A 14,286-nucleotide genomic window follows, 5' to 3' on the forward strand; every position below is an offset into this window, starting at 1 on the left:
AACATAGTTGTTATTTCTCAAATTACTGATTTTACATAGTATCTATTAGTTGCTACTTTTAGTTTCTTTATTAGGTTTCTTTGTATTTAGATACTATACTTATTCATTTCTTCTTGCATCTACTACAAGTAGTATTTTTCTTAATTTCTCACTCTGTGAGAATGAAGAGTTATGAGTGCCCTTATCCTTCCCTTCATCTCTCTTCCCCAACTTCCAATTCTGAACTTCTTGCTCATATTTACATTTTTATAGTGTAAGATTAGTATCTTTTACATGTTGTTTTATGTCCATGACTGTCGTCCATGCTTTGCGTATAGCTTAATTCTAAAAGTTGAAATCAATAAACAGTATCTATACAATGATGAGTCCATAAATACTGTTTATTCTTAGAGCTAAATGGTATGGTTTGATTATATTTCCTTTCCATGCAGGTCTTCGTTTTTCCTTGAGTTTCTAGTTGCCTTTGTTTTCCTACTTGCAATATTTATCTGATTCACCTCCTTATATTATCTAAAGAATCAAAGGGAGTAATATATTTGTGGAATCTCTTTCTCATACCTGTGCCTACTCTCTAATACCTTCTTCCTAAAGCAATCTTTTCTCCTACTTCAATCATGACTAATTGCTACCAGTCAGTTAGTACAACCTAGTGTTGTCCTGGGACTCTCCTTCATTATACTCCTGGGTCAGAATCTCACCTTCCCTTTTTGTTTTTTCTTCCTCTTAGGACATATCTGAAAATACCTGTACACTACCTGCATGCCTGCCAGATAATTTTGCTGGACAGAGAACTCTAAATTGAAAAACTTTACTCAAAAACATAAAGTTTTACCCCATGAACAAATTGCATCCCTTGTTGCAAATCAATCAATGTAATATATCACATCAACAAGAGAAAGGACAAAAACCACATGATCATCTCCATAGATGCAGAGAAAGCATTTGATAAAATTCAACACCCATTTATGATAAAAACTCTCACCAAAGTGGGTATAGAGGGAACATATCTCAACATAATAAAAGCTATATATGACAAACCTACAGCCAGCATAGTACTCAATGGTGAAAAACTTGAAAGCTTCCCACTAAAATCTGGGACAAGACAAGGCTACCCACTATCACCACTCCTATTCAACATAGTCCTGGAAGTCCTAGCCACAGCAGTCAGGCAAGAGAAAGAAATAAAAGGGATCCAAACTGGAAAAGAAGAGGTAAAAGTGTCACTAAATGCCGATAACATGATACTATATGTAGAAAACCCTAAAAGGTCCACACAAAAACTACCAGAACTAATCGAAGAAGTCAGCAAGGTAGCAGGTTACAAGATTAATGGTCAAAAACCAGTTGCATTTCTTTACACTAATGATGAATCAACAGGAAAAGAAAGTAAAGAAACAATACCCTTTAAAATAGCACCCAAAGTAATAAAATAACTAGGAATAAATCTAACCAAGGAGGTGAAAGAATTATACATGGAAAACTATAAACCACTGATGAAGGAAATTAAAGAAGACTTAAAAAAATGGAAAGATATCCCATGCTACTGGATTGGAAGAATCAATACTGTTAAAATGGTCATACTGACCAAGGCAATCTACAGATTTAATGCAATCCCTATCAGATTTCACAGAACTAGAACAAATCATAATAAAATATATATGGAACCATAAAAGACCTAGAATTGCCAAAGCATTACTGAAGAGAAAGAAAGAGGCTGGAGGAATAACTCTCCCAGACTTCAGACAATACTATAGAGCTACAGTCATCAAGACAGCATGGTATTGGTACAAAAACAGACATATGGATCAATGGTACAGAATACAGAGCCCAGAAATGAACCCACAAATTTTGGTCAACTAATCTTCAACAAAGGAGGCAAGAATATACAATGGAATAAAGACAGCCTCTTCAGCAAATGGTGTTGGGAAAACTGGACAGCAGTATGTAAATCAATGAAGCTAGAATGCTCCCTTATACCATATACAAAAGTAAACTCAAAATGGATCAAAGACTTAAACATAAGACAAGATACAATAAACCTCCTAGAAGAAAATATAGGCAAAACATTATCTGACATACATCTCAAAAATGCTCCCCTAGGGCAGTCTACCCAAGCAATAGAAATAAAAGCAAGAATAAACAAATGGGACCTAATGAAACTTACAAGCTTCTGCACAGCAAAGTAAACTGTAAGTAAAACAAAAAGACAACCGACAGAACGGGAAAAAATTTTTGCAAATGATGAAACCGACAAAGGCTTGATCTCCAGAATATATAAGCAGCTCATATGACTCAATAAGAAAAAAAACAAACAACCCAATCCAAAAATGGGCAGAAGACCTAAACAAGCAAATCTCCAAGGAAGAAATACAAATGATCAATAGGCACATGAGAAAATGCTCAATATCACTAATTATCAGAGAAATGCAAATCAAACGTATGATGACGTATCACCTCACACCAGCCAGAATGGCCATCATTCAAAAGTCCACAAATGACAAATGCTGGAGAAGCTGTGAAGAAAAGGGAACCCTCCTACATTGCTGGTGGGAATGCAGTTCAGTGCAGCCACTGTGGAAAACAGTATGGAGATTCCTCAAAAGACTAGGAATAGACTTACCATATGACCCAGAAATCCTGCTCCTGGGCATATATCCAGAAGGAACCCTACTTCAAAATGACACCTGCACCCCAATGTTCATAGCAGCACTATTTACAATAGTCAAGACATGGAAACAACCTAAATGGCCACCAGCAGATGACTGGATAAAGAAGATTTGGTATATTTATACAATGGAATACTATTCAGCCATAAAACCCAACAACATAATGCCATTTGCAGCAACATGGATGTTCCTGGAGAACGTCATTCTAAAGTGAAGTAAGCCAGAAAGAGAAAGAAAAATACCATATGAGATCACTCCTATGTGGAACCTAAAAAAAAAGAACATAAATACAAAACAGAAACAGACAGACAGACATAGAACAAAAACTCGTGGTTGCCAAGTGGGCGGGGGATGGGAAGGGACAAACTGGGATCTCAAAATTTGTAGATACTGACAGGCATATGCAGAATAGATAAACAAGATTATACTGTATAGCACAGGGAAATATATACAAGATCTTGTGGTAGCGCATAGTGAAAAAAAAATGTGACAATGAATATATGTATGTTCATGCATAATTGAAAAATTGTGCTCTACACCGGAATTTGATACATTGTAAAATGACTATAACTGAATAAAAAATGTTAAAAGAAAAAGAAAAATTTCACTCAAAAACATGAAGTTTTACCCCATGAACAAATTGCATCCCTTGTTGCTATGATTCTTTTTCCTTTGTAGATGGCCTGCTTTTTTTGTTTATTTTGTTATTTTCTCCACCAAGAAGCTCATAAAAGCTTCCATTTATTCCAGGTATTCAGAAATTTCTGAAACTGAATATTTTCTCTATAGATCATGCTTTATTCAGTTGTGCTGGACATTCAGTGAATCCTTTCACTCTGGTCCTTCAGTTTTCCAAATTATCCCAAAATATTTCTTTGATAAGCTTCTTCTTTCTCTTTTCTTTGTTCTTGTCCTCATCCTCCTAGATCTATTCTCTATGCCTTATTTTTTCTCTCATATTTTCCATGACTGTATGTCTTTACTCTACTTTGCCTCAACATTATCTTTCACACTTTCAGTATTTTTTAAAATTTCAGTAGTCACATTTTAAACATTTTGTTGTTTGTTCATTTTTTAGAGTATCTTGTTTTATGGATGCAGCATCTACTCACATTTTCCTGAACATCAATTTTAAAAATCTCTTACTATTTGACTTATTTGTTTTCTGTGAAGTCATTTTTTCTGTCTATTCATTTTTCTTTCTTTTTTTTTCATTTTTCAAACTTTCTTCAAATATCTGGTGATCCTTTATTATTCATAATTAAGACTCAAGCAATAAAAAGCTGAAAGTTACCTCATACCCATCAGGATGGCTACTATCAAAAAATCAGAAAATAACAAATGTCAGTGAGGAGGTGGAGAAATTAGAACCCTTGTGCACTGTTGGTGGGAATATAAAATGATGCACCTGGAATGGAAAACAGCATGTGGCTCTTCAAAAAAGATTTAAATAGAATTGCCATATGATACACAATCACAATTCTGTGATTATACCCAAAAGAATCAAAAGCAGAGTCTTGAAAAATCACCTGTCCATTCATGTTCACAGCAGCATCACTCACAATAGCTAAAAGATGAAAGCAAATCAACTGTCCATTAGTGGGTGAAAGGATAAAGAAAATGTAATATACAAGACAATGGAGTATTACTCAACCCTTAAAAAGGAAGGGAAGTCTGACACAGGTTTCACCATGAATGAATCTTGAGGCACTATACACAGTGAAATAAGCTAGTCACAGAAAGACAAATACTGTATGATTCCACTTATATAAGGTATCTAGAACAATCAAATGATAAAGAATCGTGGTTGCTACAGGCTGAGGGGAGAAGGGAAATGGGATTGTTGTTTAAAGGGTACAGAGTTTCAGTTTTGCAAGATGAAAAAGTTCTGGAGATGGTTGCACAACAAGGTGAATGTACTTAATAATACTGAGCTGTGCATTTCAAAATGGTTAATATGGTTAAAATCAACTTACAGGAAGCTGCAGCAGACGCACTGGGATCCTGCCCAGTATTTCTCAGTAATTACCATTTCAGCCCACACTGGCAGGATTCCAAACAGATTTGAGTGTAACAGTTCATGACAATTTTATCAATCGGGGATGTGGTAAACAGCAATATTAATATAGTACATTCATAGTAACATTTTTCTCCAAGAGAATGGGCTGAAACCTTAAAAGTTGTTCTGGATTTGGAAATAAGTCCTGATTATGATAAAACAAAGGCATCAAGAAATGAAAGACCAGTGAGTTGAAGAACTTAGTAGTTCTTAATTCATATCTTCTTCCAAGAAGACATAAATAAAGCAAACAAGGGGGCGGTGTTGGAAGGGAAAGAATTTCAGGCTCTGAATAAAATGAGATGCTACCAACTTAAGAAAAACTGCCATAGGAGGTCAAAAATTCTTTATAAAGATTTCAGGATTTTAAAATCCATCCATTCTCTTTTCTTGAAAAAAGTATGATTTCTGTTTTACGAAAGTAGGCACTTCTAGAGAAGAGAAAAAAGGGCACTGGTATCAGCGCATTTCATGATAATTCTTGATGTAGAGGCAGGTCATTCCTGCCCCACATCAGTGACAACACAGAGAATGAACATTTGGCTTTGTCATTCAGATTTTAAACTTACTCTGAGGTTTTGTTTTTGTTTTTTTAATGCGAGAAGATAGGTACATTTCAACTTCAGGGTCTCCTTACTTTATATGTAAAAGCAGTACCAGAGGCAACTATAAAAAAAATAAAATTGACTAGAACCATATTGCTCATCATTCAGCTAAAAATAGGAAGCCACACTTAAGTATCCCAGCAATTACAGGGGTAAAAAAAAAAAAGCAAATTTCCATTGTCACTGTTGTTAGCAAAGAGAACATACTTCTCCATCTTCTACAAGGAAACCAAAAAAAAAAAAAAATTACCATTGAGTACAAAGAGTAGCACCTACCTCTAATTCAATTCTTCCAAGAGGCCCAGAAGTAATCAATAAACATCTATTAACTAATCACACCGCATCTCACGTCCGTGAATGAAATGTCAAGTGTTGGACAAATGTTGAAATTAAACAACTCTTAATATAGATGAAAAGGTAGGAGAATAAGGAAAAGGCTGAGCCACTGGTTTGACATCAAATTTTCCAGGAAGCGGTTTGGCTTTCTTCTTTCTATCCCTTGTGGGGACCATATAGTTGTGGAGGGGAAGATATTAAGGCTACTGTATTACAGTCTTACTTCACTATTTCCACAGTTACCCTCTACCTTTAAATGCTTATGATACAGTCTTGGAAATCCCACATCACCATCCAATCAAACTTTAGAAAATCATTCTTCAAAATAACAAATGCAAAGTACTCAATTTGTGTATGCAAAACTGAATTACAATCAGAAGATCAAAGGAATTAACCAGACAATTTAGGCAAAACGTTCCCTGCTGCCCATGACCTGCATTATTTAGTAAACTAATTGCCTTTCACTTCACCCTTTCAAGCCCCTAGAGAGAGGCAGATGAGCTAGACTGCTGCGCTCTGAAGGTTTGGAAAAGAACATAAGCAGTCAAGCCATCTTTCTTCAGTCTGGGTCCAAAAACTGTATCACATTGTACCCCAATGGCAAGATTCCTGGAAGGAGTCCTAGATTTAAGATCTAGGAGACAGAACTTACCTTCATATCAAACAGGGGCAGAGTGTACAGGGAAAAAGTTGCTTTGGTTTCTCTGCCTCCATGGTCTTACTAACTAGAAACTGGACCCATGTGGTTTGAAACACAAGACTTAGGTGTTGTGGACTCCATGAAAATGCTGGATGTTAATCTACGTTATTAGCGTGAAATCCATAAGGCAATTCTTGGAAGACACCAACAAGGACCACCAGTCCTCTTAGTCAAAGAGTACAGATTGCCTAACAGAGGCACTTCTAATGTGACATATCTAAAGACTGCGTTCATTCAAAAAAACAAAAACAAAAAACCAAGGAACTTTCCCTGTATCCCCTCTCCAATGACAGCAACACCAGCTAGCGAATTGCTAGACAATACAAACCTGGCAGTCATGCTACCCTCCTCCCTGCTCCTCAGACGCGCGTCCTGGGGCTCTGACATGCCCATCTTTCCCTCGTCCATCGCACTTGATCTTGACTCCCACTGCTGCACCCCATCACTGCTCCCTGGCAGTCCTGCAAGCATCTCCAGCCACTGCCTTCATTAGGTCCCCCACCTTTGTTAGGCAGTCTCCATCTTCTTCTCCACTGCTCTCCTATCTTTTTGAAATGTTGTCACATTGCTTCCTTATTTAAAATCTTTCAGTGGTGCCAAGTGGCTCCAGATGTAAAGACCTGCTCCTGTTTTAACTAAGATTTTCTTTCAGTCAAGCTGATATAGATACAAGTTTAAAATTTCAAGTATTACCAAAGGCTAGGCAGTGAAATGTTGACTTCTCACTCATCCCAGACCCTGAGAGCTCCTACTCTTAATAGTTTCTTCAGTATCACAAAATTTTTCAATGATACACACACATATATTTGTAATTTTACCTAAATGGGTTTCACCTATTTACGTTGCAGAATCTCTCATGTGAATCCATACAGACGTACTTCATTCTTTTGAATAGTATTCAATTGCAAGTATCAGCCATAACTTATTTAATTAGCCACTCTGTAGAGATTTATGTTGTGTTTTCAGTCCTTTAGTCTCAGAAACAAAATTGCAAGAAAGGCAGAATGAAGCTCAAATACTTCAGCAGACAAGCTCTTTAGGATCTGGCTGCTGCCCACCCACTTTGCGTCATCTCCTCCGCTTCCCCATACACAGTCTTCCTTCTGGCCACACTAAGCTACTCACAGTTCCCCAAAACACTGTGCGGCTAGGTTCCACCTGCCTATAACATCCTCTGCCTTCCTTTGTCTGGCCAACTTTCACCAGTCTTTTAAAAGTACTCATATTATATTCGAATTTTGATATCCCTCCTTCCCCCTCTGAAATCCTTTGATTCCTGTGCTACACTATGTGCCCTGCATTCCAGAAGTCATCTTTCCACCTACCACTGCCCTAGTACACCTAAGACAGTAGATGGATGAAGGCAGGCGTATAGCTAGGTGAAATAATAGATGCCAGAGAAGAAGAAGGGATGAGGCATAGAAAAGTCCAGTTGAAAACCATCACACTCCGTGCCAATGCCATGCTCATCCCCAACGAACAGAGCTCCTGCAGGACAGAGGCGAGCAGTAGAACGTGCTCCTAGGGAACAAACATCAGTGCACAACAACCTGAGTTAAGTGAGCCACGAATCTGGCAGATACCCAGGAGGTCAACTGAGTGAGAGAAGGTGACATCTGGAGCTGTCGAGGATGATTCTGAGGGGTAGTAGGATTGAATTGAGTCTTGAAAGAAGAATTAGACTGAGAGGAACCATCAGGGTAGGAAGGATGCTATGAGAAAGCACTGGGAGGACGGTTAGGTTGGGGCAGCTGAGGTGTGCAGAGGACAAGGAGGTGGGAAGAGGGCTGAGCTGAGGTCTTCATGACTGGCGGTCTAGGGTTGGCTCCTTTCTGAATTCATTCAATAAATGCTGATTGAGCCTCTGGCTGTTCTGGGCACCGGTGTCAGCAGTGAACGAAAGAAAAATCCCTGACCTCACAGAGCATCTATTCCAGGGCTGCTGCTGCTAATTCCCAGCATGACCTTGAGCAAACCACTTCCCTATCGCATACCTGCCTCCTTCCGTGTAACATGCAGCCCTTGGGCCTTTCTAAGATCACTTTTTTCTCCAATGTTCTAAGACTAGTAGGAAGAGGTTGGAAATTTGGTGGAGCCAGATGACAGGGAGCTAAGGAAGTGGGGCTCTTGCATCTGGGCTGTAGAAAGTCTTTGTGTTTCTGTGTATGGGCAACACCTTCAAGGTTTCGGAAGTCTAGAGGGGATTGGTCTGATAATCTGAAGGCAGGAAAGAGAAAGTAAAAGGTTGGAAATGATCTAGGAGATAACTGATCCTTCTAAGGTGATGACTCAAACAGACATCCTAAGATTCCAAATCATGGGTGAAGAGCACAGATTTGATAAACCATGAACAAGCCACTGCTTCCTAAAAATACCATCTCTGTTAAGTAGCTGTCTATCAAGGCTTCATTGCTATGATGTGAGCCAAGATCAGCATAACTAGAGGGAGCTTTTCAGGCTAAAGACAACTTTGGATCTCTCCAAGACGGGGCTGAAGTACACATGGACTGCTTCGCGGGCTCTAAAGAAATGTCCTGCATGCCAGAGGAATACCATACAGCCCAGACCGGCTGTCAAACACTACACAGGGTTTGGCTTCACAGCGTGTAAATATACAGCTGGCTACACTGTGTAAGATGAATGAAGCCCAAGTAATGTGAGTTGTCTCCCTGGCATTCTGACAGTAAATACGGCATGTGGAGTTTGCTCTCTTTAGCCCCCTCCCTAGAAAATTCTAGAGTGCTTATCTCCCTGTTATTTAATCGCTCAGCCAGCTCTGGTTCAGCCTTCCCATGGCTAAAAGAACTTTGGAAGTCACTCAAAGATAAATGTTCCCTGCCAGAAAATGCCTTAAAATAGAATGTTGTAAGGATTTCCCCGGAGCAAGTAATAGATACTTGCTAAAGTACCCCATCTGGAGTTCCACCTTTGGCCTCCAAAGACTGACTCGCTGGTCAGGCCCTTTGCTAAGCCTGGGGCACTGAGAGCCCCTTTCTATAAGGTCAGCAGGGAGAGGAGTCACCAGTTTAGAAACTGGAGCAGGATTCAATGACTCAGTCTCAGTTCTATGTTTCTTGACTTATGAATTCCATTGTTTGCTTCTCATTAGGTGAAAAACAAACGGAAGGATGAAACTAGGGTGGCAGAGTAGTTCAAGTCAGAGTCAAGCAGAGTCAAGTCTGCTAACAGAACAATGACAAAAGGCTTTTTGAAAAAACAATCATCAAACCAGACCTTGGTGTCTCTTCTGCCCCCAACCCCCCAGCACAACCCTTCAAACCATCCTTTCTAGACTGTAATAAGGAACAGCCACGTGGCGAGTCACCAATAACCAAGTGTCATTTCCATCCTTATTTCAGAATATTACACCAGCAACCTTTCAAATCCTTGAAAACCAAAGCGTTTTACAACATCATGGACAAACGTTTCTCCAAGTTTTATGTCTCCCACGCCGTAGCCAGACTGCTCACGCTCACTTCTTCCCTGGCCAGAAGACTATCAGAATCTGCTGTCGTTTACCGCCTCCCGTGTTTTTCCATAAGGGTGTGGAGACATTGCTACCCAGAGGGGTGAAGCTGCGTTCATCCACGGTTGTTTAGAGAGAAGAAAAGGGGATCTCTAAAATAGAGAAGACTTTCACTTGGCTGAAATGTAGTATTTAAACAGATATTCAAACGACTTTCTGTCCTGATACTAACTTCTGAGAAGGCACATACTCGGGGTACAAAAACGTTCTAGTTATTCCACAAGGAAACACTAGATCCTCTCTCCTCATCTGCTTCTTGACTGAATAACTTGGGTTTCATTGGCTGTCATTGCAAACCAGCTGATCACCAACCATATCAGCCTCTGTCAAAGATGAAGAGAAAGTCTCAAAATACTTACAGTCCAAGATGCTTGGGACTGAAAATCCTTTAAAAATCCTGCTATGCATGGCCTCTGACCCCTTGACAACATTTTCCTCAAGAAACACCACCTGTGAACTTAAAGTGGGGTGAAGCTCAGGGACAGGCAGAGGGGCACAGAGGTTTCAGTTCTGATGTTCTGGGTCCCTTGAAAAATTCCCAGGATTTGTTGAACAAAGTACTGAATAGAGAGGGACTAGCTCCTCTGAATCTGAAGTAATGCCTACAGGCCTCTGTGAATGTACATAATAACTACAATTTATTAAATGTTTATTCAATGCCAAGCCTGTGCTAAGGGCTATATGTATACTAATTCTTTAAATTCTCCCCCCAACTCCTTAAATATTATTATCCATCACATTTGACTGATAAAGAATCTGAGGCATCAGGAAATGTATGTGACATGCTCAAGGTTACCCATGTAGTAAGGGGCAGAGACAGGATTGAACCTGGAGGAATCTAGCCCTCAAGCTCATGCATTTAACAGCTCTGCCACAAAGCCTTCCACAAGGAAAGTCCTGCGTCTTCACCACGCAGGCTCACTTGTGGCAGAGACATGCTCATGTTTACTAAGGACTACACTTCCCAGCCTCCCTTGCAGTTAGGATGGGTCATGAGGCTGGGTACTGGACAGTTATATATGAATGGAAAGGATGTGAGCACACCTAGGCTGAACACTTAAAAATTAACAGAACATTGTAAGTCAACTATACCTCAATTAAAAAAAGAACAAGGATATATTGTGCAGCACAGGAAAATATAGCCATTATTTTGTAGTAACTTTAAATGGAGTATAATCTATAAAAATATTGAATCACTATGTCGTACACCTGGAACTAATATAATACTGTATGTCAACTATAACTTTAATAATAAAAAGAAAAGCAAACCACCCACCATCACCAAAAAAAAATGTCCCAATTCAGCTCCCTCTTCTATGGCCATGGAGCCTTGGAAGGCATGATTTCCAGATGGCATCATTATAATACAGAAGCAGCTGGAGTGTCCCAGTCACTGCTTGGAGCAGAGCTACCCAGGAGAGCCACTCAGTTCCCACCAGGTCATAATGTGAGGAAGAAAGAAACTTCCATAAGGTTAAGCCACTAAGATTTCAAGATTGGTTTGTAACTCTGGCATAGCCTAGCCAATTCTGAGCACATACCATGCAATTTACATCATGTTCTAATTATTAGGGCCCATTATTGTCTACATCTGTCTGAGTCTGCATGAACTCCGCTGCTTTCCTAAGGTACTAAATTACCTTCCTGATCAAAAAGGCTTTCACTGTTTCTGCCAAATTTCTTTCAAAACATTGCCTCATGTAAGGATAAATAGATCAATGAAACAGAATAGAGAGTCCAAAAATAGACTCACATACATGTGGTCAATTGATTTTCAACAAAGGCACCAAGAAATTCAATAGGGAAAGGGAAGTCTTTTCAGCAAATGGTGCTGAAACAACTGGATATCTGTGTGTCAGAAAGCAGACCTCTACTCCTCACTCATTCCATGTCCAAAAATAAATCTGAGATGAATCATAGACATAAATTTAAAAATCAAAAAAACATCTAGAGGAAAACATACAGGACGAGAAAACGTCTTAGATTGGTGTAGTGGATGCCATGGTACACCATCCAGGTTGCCCCCCATCAGACCAAGACGCTCATTCCTCCAGCTGCAGGTGTTTTGGCTTTTGTGGTTCACAGCTGATTCTCTCTTCGGATGTTTCTCCCTGCAAAAGGGATCCGCCTCACCCAGAGTTATATTCTGTCCCCAGGGACAGCCCTTGTCCAATGACTGAGGATACTGAGGCCTGCCCCTTTGCCTCAATGTGGGACAACTTTGAAGGGTTATCCCATGAGAAATAAAACACAAGCTCACAAAAAATTATTCATGAGTGTCTGCCACAGCTTTATTCAAGATGGCCCCTAAATGGAAACCAAAATGTCCACCAGAAGAGAATGAACAAACTGTGGGATATTCATACAAATGACTACGACTCGTAAATTAAAAGCAAAAACTACTGATATACCCAATGTCATGGATGATCCTAAAAATATTAGGTTGCGCCAAAGGAACCAGACGCAGAAAAGTACATACACTCTGATTGCATGTATACGAAACAACAGATTAAGTAAAACTATGGTGCTAGAAATTAGGAAGTGTTTGTCTCTGGGGTGGGGAGGGGGAATTGGCAAAAATGAACTTTCTGGGTTGACAGACATGTTCTCTATCCTAATCAGGATGGTGGTGACGTAGGTGTCAAAACTTGCCAAACTGTACTTTCAAATTCTGTGCATTTACCATATGATGATTATATTTTAATTAAAAAATAATGTTTGCCTGGCATCCAGGCTTGCACTCTCACCCCCACACGTGGGGGGCATGGTTCTCTACCACTGTCACTTCCACTGCAGTAGATTTCAAGAGTAGTTCATAACATGACTCCCATGTTCAAGCCCGGAGTCTTGAAACTTCCCTATCTGGCATCATCCAGAACTCTGTCCCTCTCCTCTCATTCTCTTCTGCATTTTATCTGGTTGGATTTCCCTCCTTTTAGGACTTTTAAAACTCCTTGAGGACTGAGACAACTTTCTTCCTCATCTGTTCTCCATCTCTGAGTCCAGATGGCCAGACTCACTATTTCACCAGCTAAAGAATCAACCTCTCTTCCATCCCCAGACCCGAGAGGACTTAACAGCAACAACAACAAGAACAATAATTGCCCTCTCCTGAGTACCTACCATGAGTCAAACAGTGTTCTAAATGCTTGTTTACTTTCTTAGTCCATTTGGGCTGCTGTAACAGAACACCGCTGACTGCATGGCTAGTAAACAACAGGAAATTTTTTAGTCCCAGTTCTGGAGGCTGGGACATCCGAGATCAAGGTGCTGGCAGGTTCAGCATCTGGTGAGAGCTCACTTCCTTGCTCATAGATGGAAGTTCACGTGGTGGAAGGGGCAAGGAAGGGCTCTGGGATCTCTTACAAGGACGCTAATCCTATTCATGATGGCCCCGTCGTCATGACCTAATCACCTCCCAAAGGTCCCACCTCCTAATACCATCACCTTGGGGGTTAGGTTTCAACGTAAGAATTTTAGGGGAAGACAAATATTCAGTTTATAGCATATATATTATCTCACTTAAAAATAGGGCAACTTCTTAAAGTAGTTATTATCCCCATTTTACAGATAAGAAAACAGAGACCTAGAGAAATTTGGCAACTTAACCATATTCATAGAGCCAACAGGTTAAAAAAAAAAACCCAGGACTCAAACCCAACTCTATCTGACTCAAAGGTTGGATCCTCTCCACCAGACTCCCTTTGCTTTTGACTTACATTTAATAAAATATCTCTTACTTCAATAAAAAAATCTGTTTTTAATAATGTAATGATTATAATAAGTGTCCGAGACAGTTTAAAAAACTAAATAACAGTGCTTTTTTGGTTTAGAAACAAGGGGCATCAAGTTGCAAGCTCTGATTTAGGTTGGGTAAAGCCCACCAAGGGCCAAGGCCACAGAGCAGCTGCTGACTGTCCTGGAGGACTCTGCGAGACTTCCCAAACACCCAAATACATGCTATTGAAATTACAATTCTGTTCATTGCGTGTTAAATGCAATATACTTCACCTGCTCTCAATTATAATATTACCATTTCATTACCATTCAGAGCACACTTTTGCTGTTTTTTTTAAAACCCCAAGAGATTCATTTCAGGCCACCAGATACAACTTCAAATTGTCCCAAAGAAGTGTGTTTGTCCTGGTGCATTGAGAAATCTTTCCTGATGTAATTAGGTGGGGATATTTTTCAATTCCCTCTGTTAGGGGCTGCTCAAAGAAAAGAAGGCAGAGATGGCATTGACGATGATTGAGAAAGGATGGGATTTGGGGGGTGTGTGTGTGTGTGTGTGTGTGATATTCAGCCGCTGTCACATATCAGTCAGCTGGGGAGGCAGCCACAGTTAACATTCAATTATTCAGATATTCAGGATCCAGGGTTCGAAGTTATTT

General features: G+C 39.7%; 1 protein-coding gene across 10 annotated transcripts in view; it reads right to left on the reverse strand.

Moving 5' to 3' along the window:
- The window catches only part of RYR3 (ryanodine receptor 3), a 500,053-nt gene that overhangs the window by 422,701 nt on the left and 63,066 nt on the right, over positions 1 to 14,286 (reverse strand). The window lies entirely within an intron of this gene.

The sequence above is a fragment of the Camelus bactrianus genome, chromosome 6 (genome assembly GCF_048773025.1).
Source record: "Camelus bactrianus isolate YW-2024 breed Bactrian camel chromosome 6, ASM4877302v1, whole genome shotgun sequence".
Taxonomy (NCBI): Eukaryota; Metazoa; Chordata; class Mammalia; order Artiodactyla; family Camelidae; genus Camelus; species Camelus bactrianus.